We start from the raw sequence: 8,838 nt of genomic DNA on the forward strand, positions 1-8,838 counted from the left end.
CCTTCGTTGATCTCTTACTCCCCTCCCTCCTGTCCCCCAACCCTCCCTGGCCTTCCCACTGCAGTCTGACAATCGGTTTGAGGCAGCTCTGCCACTGTATTTATTATTGTTCAAAAGTTTGTAATGGTCTTAATTATCCATGAAAGAGTGAGATCATGTGGTATTTTTCCTTCATTGACTGGCTTGTTTCACTTAGCATAATGCTCTCCAGTTCCATCCATGCTGTTGCAAATGGTAAGAGTTCCTTCTTTTTAACAGCAGCATAGTATTCCATCGTGTAGATGTACCACAGTTTTCTAATCCATTCATCTACTGATGGGCACTTAGGCTGTTTCCAGATCTTAGCTATGGTGAATTGTGCTGCTATGAACATCTGGGTGCATATATCCTTTCTGATTGGTGTTTCTGGTTTCTTGGGATATATTCCTAGAAGTGGGATCACAGGGTCAAATGGGAGTTCCATTTCCAATTTTTTGAGGAACCTCCATACTGCCTTCCATAGTGGCTGCACCAGTCTGCATTCCCACCAGCAGTGCACAAGTGTTCCTTTTTCTCCACATCCTCTCCAGCACTTGTCGTTTGTTGATTTGTTGATGATGGCCATTCTGACAGGTGTGAGATGGTACCTCATTGTTGTTTTGATTTGCATCTCTCGGATGATTAGTGACTTTGAGCATGTTTTCATATGTCTCTTGGCTTTCTGAATGTCCTCTTTTGAAAGGTGTCTATTTAGATCCTTTGCCCATTTTTTGATTGGATTGTTTATCTTCTTTTTGTTAAGTTGTATGAGTTCCCTATAAATTTTGGAGATTAAGCCCTTATCAGATATGACGTTGGCAAATATGTTTTCCCACGAGGTGGGTTTTCTTGTTGTTTTGTTGATGGTTTCTTTTGCTGTGCAGAAAAGTGGTAGATTCTTAAGACTAGTTGAATGTGGAATCTGAAATTATATCCACAATTGTGTACTCTATTACATTAAAATCCATTGGTCTGTATTTGAGCTTTGAATGGATCTTTTCCCATGTAAAAACATCATACATTAGTCATTTGAAAAATATTGCTTCACTGAAGAACTTTCCAATGTTGACACATTTCATTATAGAATATAAAGCAATCACAATCATTAATATCAGCACTGACCTCATTAGAAATTCTTCAAATATTAGGAAGTTGTTAAGCTAGTGGTGTGTTTTCAAAAATTCAAGTTTTTGTTTGAAAACTCAAATAAATCATTAGTAACACACACTGCAAGTCTTTTTCTTTCAAAGTGGCAAGTATACTTAATTCCATTTTGAGAAAATGTCTGCTAAGTAGCCAAGTCTTAATAACTATAGTTTGTCCACTTGTCATGTTTTCAAGTAAGAATTGTGCTTCATAAATAAATTAGAGGCCCGGTGCATGAAATTTGTGCACTCGGGGGTAGGGGGTCCCCTCAGCCTGGTCTGCACCCTCTCACAGTCCTGGAGCCCTTGGGGGATGTCTGACTGATGGCTTAGGCTGCTGCAGAAGTGGGAGAGGCTCCCACCACTGCAGCTGCACTTGCCAGCCATGAGCCCGGCTTCTGGCTGAGCGGCACTCCACCTGTGGGAGCGCACTGACCACCAGGAGGCAGCTCCTGCATTGAGTGTCTGCCCCCTGGTGGTCAGTGCATGTCATAGAGACCGGTTGTTCGGTCATTTGGTTGATTTGCATATTAGCCTTTTATTATATAGGATTGGTGAGTGCATGGTGCAACTCAAACATCTGTGCATGTGCTTTATCTCGAGACAACCGCCCGCACACCAGAGGCGGCAGGGGTACCTTATCTCATTATATAGAAAGTTATAAAGATGGATGTGCAAGAATTGACATATAGAGCTGACCCTTGAGCAATGAGGGGGTTGTGGGTACCGACCCCCATGAATTAAAATCTCCGCAGGTAACTTTGACTGCCCCCAAACTTAATTACTAATAGCCTACTGTGGACCAGAAGGCTATTAATAAGTATATATGATACACTGTATTCTTACAATAAAGTAAGCTAGAAAAAAAATATTAAGAAAATCAACAGGAAGAGAAAATGCATTTATTTAAAAAAATCCGCATATAAGTGGACCTGCATAGTTCATACTGTGTTGTTCAAAGATCAACTGTAATAAAATCAATACATTTTACTGCTTGCTACAAAATTTAAGTCATTTTTAAATGATGCTGGCTTTTTAAATTAAACAATTTTTTTCAGGGCCAGTGTATGGCATGAAGTATACAATGACTAGTAGTACAGTTGGGTGCCATACCTTCAATTGTAATAACCAGATGTCTACACATCCTGGCTTTTGCATTATTAGGTCAACATGGTGAAAAAGGTGACTAGCGTCTGGGTAATGTTATGAAAAGTGTTTTGACCTCATGTATCTCCTGAACAGCTCTTAGTGCTCTCCAAGGATCAATGGGCCACACTTTGAGAACAGTTGCAGGTTAGCATGAGGGAATCTTATTAGGTTACAGGTTTACAACCTTATATTATTTACCTTGACTTAATGTTAAGCATGGTACCCAAAGTGTTGGAAGATGATCCATATCAAAGCTATCTGTGGTTGGGACCTAGGAATCTGACGTTTTCCCAAGGGCCTCAAACACAGTGATGTTTGGGAACCCCTGGTTTGAAGCATTATTTTGCTTTCCTAAAGCCTTTCTGTTAAAAACCATGGTCCTATTGGTCATACACAACATGATTTTAGGCAAATGTTCTTTAATTTTAATAATTATATGTTTATTTCAAAGTCTATTACCTTATTTATCAAAATCTAAGATGACATCGAGTGTAAGACAGACAATGTTGTGTTCCAGAAGTAAAGGATAAAAAAAAAACATAGCTAATTATAATAGTCCCTACATTGACTGTAAGAGGCATCTCAAGTTCAGAGATAGATTTTTTTTAATGTGAAGAAAATGAAAATAGATAAAATAGGCAATAAAGGCTTCCCATCCTGAGAGTGTGCTATAGTGTTATACTGTTGGTATAAGACAGTTTTTTTCTAACTTTACTGTGCATGTACATCCAACTCAGAGTCTTGTTGAAATAATATTCTGACTCAGCAGGTATGGGGTAGTGTTTGAACTTGTGAATATCTAACAAATATCTAGCAGATGCTGATGCTCCACTTTCATAGCAAGCAACACATCTAAGGAAAAAAAGGAATCAATGTAATTAAAAATACTAAGTGAATTAATAACACTGGTGTTAAGATGGATACTACAAATTCTGAGATGATAGTATTAGAAGAAAGCCTGAAGTTTGGGAAAGACTACAGTAGCTCACAGTCAAACTGTATTTTTAGGCATCCTAGGAAAACTTTCCACCTGGGTTTCAAGTCACTACCAGTTTTGAGGTGGAAATATTTTCTGCTTTCACTCATGACTCCAACAGTGACTCAGAATTCTTTGTCTTTTCTTTTTTTCATCTTCACCTGAGAATATGTTTTTATTGGTTTTAGAGAGAAAGGCAGGGAGAGGATGAGAGAGAGAGAAACATCGATAGGTTTCCAATGGGATCAAACCTGAAACCTGGCCATGTGCCCCGACCAGGAAGCAAACCCATGAGCTTTTGGTATATGGGATGATGCTCCAACCAACCGAATCACAGCAGCCAGGGGAGAATACTGTATCTTTTAATTTTACTACTTAGATGTTGCAAGAATTGTCTCAGCAATATTCTTGCAAAAGTGCTGTTCAGCCTACTCAATACCTTCACAATTTCTTCTGAGCAGGTTTCATAGGCAAAATATTCTTTTTGCTTTAAACTAAAATATGGCTTTCCATAGTAACTTCAGGATGACTAATCCTTATTCCAGCTCTTGGTAACAGCAGGAATAGTTCAAATCTTCTTCCCATGAGACACCCCTTCACCCATTTGATGGCTGCTCTGTGTTCTCCTTCGTTTTATCTCCTCCATGTTAATAGCCCCAGCTCCATCTTCAACTGCTTCTTCTGTGATGTGCTTCTGAATCTTTACTATCACGGCAAACCCACTCCTGTTAATCTGTTAAGGTGTGACATCCAAACCACATGTCGTCTTCCATCAGCATTTGCCCTCACCTCTCTTGACCTAGGTGTCATGCCTGAGGTGGTGACTGCCTTTTGGCAGCCTCACCACACTGCTGACTCACCATTCACTGGTGAGCAAAGCCCCTCAATCCTCTGTGGGTGTGCGGTTGCTAAGTCAGATCTTCTCCCCATATTTATGCAACTGTGTTCTGGGACCCAAGGGTGAAAGCACTTATTAGGTCTGGCTTATGGTGACCTTGTATGCCACTCCCAGAAAGTCCCCTAATTAGCCTCTTCTCTGTTCTGAGACCTTGACCTGCTTCCAACCCTACATAGCCTTGTCCTTTCACCCACCAACTCTACTACTGTCTTTAGGGGTCTTCTACTTGAGGGCCATACCAGTCACCTAATCTCCATCACTACCTTCTGCGTGCTCTCCCTGACTCTGTCTGTTGTCAGTGCATCATGACACTGCTCTTGACTTTCAACCCTCTCCTGGGAATTTCTCAGCCACTGTATCTTGTAACAGTGGTGTTGTTATGACTCAATCATAATTTTTTTCTTGGTCCTAATTCATCTAGAATTGCCTCTAATAAACACAGATTTTGTGGGAGAAGGGGTAGTGGGACTGGGCTTGAATCAATTCTCTTTTTAAAAAATTTTTTTATTGACTTCAGAGAGGAAAAGAAAGAAACATCAATGAAGATAGAGAACATTGATTGGCTGCCTTCTGCATGCCTCCTACTGGGGATCGAGCCTGCAACCCGGGCATATGGCCTGAATGGGAATTGAACAATGACCTCCTGGTTCATAAGTTGACACTCAATCACTGAGGCAGGGCCAGCTGGGCTGAACTGATTTCTCTTTATTCTCTTAGGAACACAACTGGGTGTATTCAGGTGTGCAGACTCTGCTCGAGGAAAAGCAAAGTTAGCCTGTGTGTGAAGACTGAATCCTGCCTTTATGAACATTATGTTCTGGCCCAACTCACTATATTGACCTGGAGTTTGCATGTCAAAGTCCTGCACTGTATTTAATACATATTAGTGTAATGAGCAAAGCTAGGGAATCATTCTTCTTTTGGTAAAACCTGCATATTTTGTGATCTGCCCTTAGCAATACTTAAGTAATTGGTTTCCATTTCATCAATTTCAGCATCTTATGAGTGCAGCAAGAATGAGACTGTGTAACACAATGCTTGCTCATTTCAATGATTGTATTCCCAAGCAAGTTGAATTAACTCTTACCTTCTTCCTTCCCAAAGTGATGATCAGTGTCCTTCAGGAATGAAGCGTCTTCTGGGGGTTATTTCAGATAAAAACAAACAAAAACGAAGAACAAATGAATTACAAAGAGTTTAAATAAGTATAGAAACTGCTTGTTCCAAGTGTAGCTGCATTTAGGTAGGTACACAGTAGATGGTATGGGATGGAAAAAAATTTGCCAATTTCCCCTTTGGTTAAATCCTCATTCTTTAAATAAATTGATCAATTACAACATTTGATTAATGCTTATTTAAATATCTTCTGTGTGTGCAACATAGCGTGTCAACTTCTTAAGGGGGTACAAGGTAGAAAAAAGACAGTATCTGCCCTACAGAAATGAAAAAAAGAATTAATAAGGGTTAATTAAGAAAAATGCTCAAGTAAATCTTTGAACAAGAAAGAATAAGCTAATTCTGTAAGAGTCTAAATGAAGTGCTCTGGGGATTTAAAGAGACTGCTTCTGGCCGAGGTAGGGGGCTGTGAGGGGTCAGGAAAAGAAGAGAGGAAGGAGGGGCATCATCAGATTGTAACTTGGATGCTCACAGTCAATAGTTGACTTCTTTGAGCAATAGGAGAAAAGTTGTTAATTGTAGGCAGAACTTCTCTAAGAGATCTAGGAAAAGCATTCTCTTGGATAGCCTACATTCTGCTGGAGGAGATGAAGGTAGGTAGGGCTGCTGAAAACTCATCTAGGACTGAGGAATCTTACGTCTAAGAGTGATAACTTATGTGATGATCTCAAGGGACCACAAGAGTCTGATAATTTGTTAATATCCAATTTAATTTAAACAAACTACCCATTTACTATGCAGTACTTTTATGGAACCAGGGAAACATGTCATGACATACCGTTTAGGCAGGACACATTTAAACCTGGGTTTACTGTTTTCCCTGCCTCCTTCCCTCTCCTTCTTTTATGAGTCTCTAATAAGTCTCTAGCTATACCCTAAAAGTCTCACGAATTTCTCAGGAAAAGAATGAAATGATTATATATTATATTCTGAATCCTTAGTCCAAAAGAAATAAGACTTGGGAGTAGAACCTCAGTTCTACCAATTCTGTTAGGCAGCTGTGCTAAATTATTTGGGTTTTGGTTCCCTTCTGTGAAATGAGACAAATGGACCAGAAAACTCTCTGAAATTCCTCTTAGCCCTGTCCATCTATGACGAGAAGTTCCCTGGTGGAGACGATGACTTGAAATCAAAGTGTCCCAAGTCTCCCAAAGCTGACGTCCCTCTGAGGGATGCTCCTGCAGAATCAGACATGTCCCAGCCCAAAGTCCACAAGGCATGCCATGCAAGAGCAGTCAGAAAGCAGTCAATAATAACCAGACCAGGATGAATAGGATGGATGTAATGCTTGGGAGAATGTGCTCCTGCCGTCATCTCCCAGAAAATCTGACATGGGTAAACATTCAAATGACCATAAAGCTTTCACATAATAGTTTAAGACAATTACAGAAGAGACGTCACAAGTTAACATGCTGATCGGCTAATGGCATGGTTTAACACTGACCAAACAATTAGAGGGGGAATTGTGCATCATATCAATTTTATTCTATAGGTTACAATTTTTGTTTCATAATTGCTTATAGTCTTGTCTTCTTACTGCTCGTAAATAACTTCTTGAAAGACAATTATCTTTCTTGCCGTATGCCCCCGCCCCCACCTCATATTGCCCTTCACACTGGACCTTACACTGAGAAGGCCTTCAAGTAAAGGCTACTTGTTGCCTTCCCTTCTTGACTGGTAACTTGGTCAGGTTTAATAACAACTACATGGAACAAAAACTGGGCACTTGTGAGCACTTACCTTGAGATGCTACGGTCGGAGCAGTTTCAGGAGCGTGACACCCCCGTTCTCTATATACTCCCAAATCTGCCAGATCAGCACTCTAACTTGGCTATATTTGGGGGATCACCTTTTACTCATTAGATGTCAATGCGTCGTTGCCCTGACCTCTCCCTCTTGTTAAGTTACTTGGATAAATGACCAGCGGAGGCTGCATAATGCCAAGTCAGCTGTGTAGGGATTTTGACGTTTGGACACAGATCTTTGAGACTTAGAGAGTCCTAGGGGCTGAGTGGAACTGGGGCAGAGTGTGCTAAGAAGGTCAGTAAAGGGCAGAACCACAGGACGAATTGTCAAGCAATGGGCGATCAATAGCATGGACAGAAACTACATCTCATCTACCCAGCGTCGATATGGGATATGGGATGATGTGTGCCTCTTCTCAGAAATTTTCAGAAGATTAAAGATTGACCATTTAACACATCCAGTGTTTTTGATTGGTTGATTTTTTTTAAAAAAATCTATTGATGAAGGAAAATTTTCTGAACTGTATTACTTATTGTCTTGTTTTATTTAATTTAGTATTTTGAACAGAATTTAGCTTTTTCTTGATCACTCAGGAGTCTGGGAGGTGTTATAATGAAGTCATCAGGGTTATTTGTTTAGTAGTGCATTTTGCCCTGCACTAATTGTTCCTAGATTCCTATGAACTTTTGTGTCTACTATTTAGTTTTTATATCTTCAGCTTCATGGCCAGTCTCTCAGGTGTGATTCTTTTTTAGTTAATATATTTGCTTCTAGTAGCCTGATTTTGCTTTTTCTATTCTGCTGTTGACTGGGAAACAGATTAAAAAGTTAATATCAGGCTAAAGAAAGAGTCAACAAGTTCCAAGTGAAGTTCTAGAGGGTTCTAATGAAAATGCATGATCTTTGTGACAATTCCTATGGTTGCTTGGGCGATTTTTTTTTTTGCTAAAACCTAAGTGATGTTTGCATATATAGGAACAACCATATATGTAGAAGTTAGAGCCATTTACAGCAATCAAGTCTTGCATGTTTACATCGTGTATGATCAATATTTGCTGAATCAAGATTTCCTCTCCAGCCTCCAGGGGGCAGTCTCCTGTAGGTGGAGGCATTTCCAAAGGACAGTTGGCGTTAGTCAAAATGAAATGTGGGCAGAAGAGAACTAGATAGGCTCCATGTAACCTTTATCCAAAATACATTTGACAGAATGCCGATTCTTAGAGAAATTGTGAAATAAATGGTCCCATGGCTGAATGAGTGTAGGAAAGTGGCAAACTCTATTCCCTGCTGTTAGAGATTCACTGTAAATATTAGCATATTAAGGGATCTGCAAGATCCCTTTCTTTCAGTAAAGAAATATGAAGAACTTTTTTGTACCTGACGATTCAATGTTGGAACATCTTATTCCTTGCTCCAGGAAACAAGTGGGAAGGCAGAAGGCTGTAATCCACTTGCATGGTGTTTCTGTTTCTTAGCATCATTTGGCCCAGAAGACAGCAATGGAGAGATAGCAGGAATAATCATGGCTGCTTTCATTCCACAGCCTTTTGTATAGAGCAGATACTCAGTAACTGTTTGTTTGGTGAATAAATGAATCAAGATGATTCACGGGAAATTTGTGTTAAAAGAGGGCTGAAATGATAAGCAAAAAAAAAAAATGGACTCAGACTCAGTCTCACTTCATAGTAATAGTTCACATTTATTGAGAAAGCACCACATCCAGGCTTCAT

Source organism: Myotis lucifugus, unplaced genomic scaffold, assembly GCF_000147115.1.
Source record: "Myotis lucifugus unplaced genomic scaffold, Myoluc2.0 scaffold_282, whole genome shotgun sequence".
Lineage (NCBI taxonomy): Eukaryota > Metazoa > Chordata > Mammalia > Chiroptera > Vespertilionidae > Myotis > Myotis lucifugus.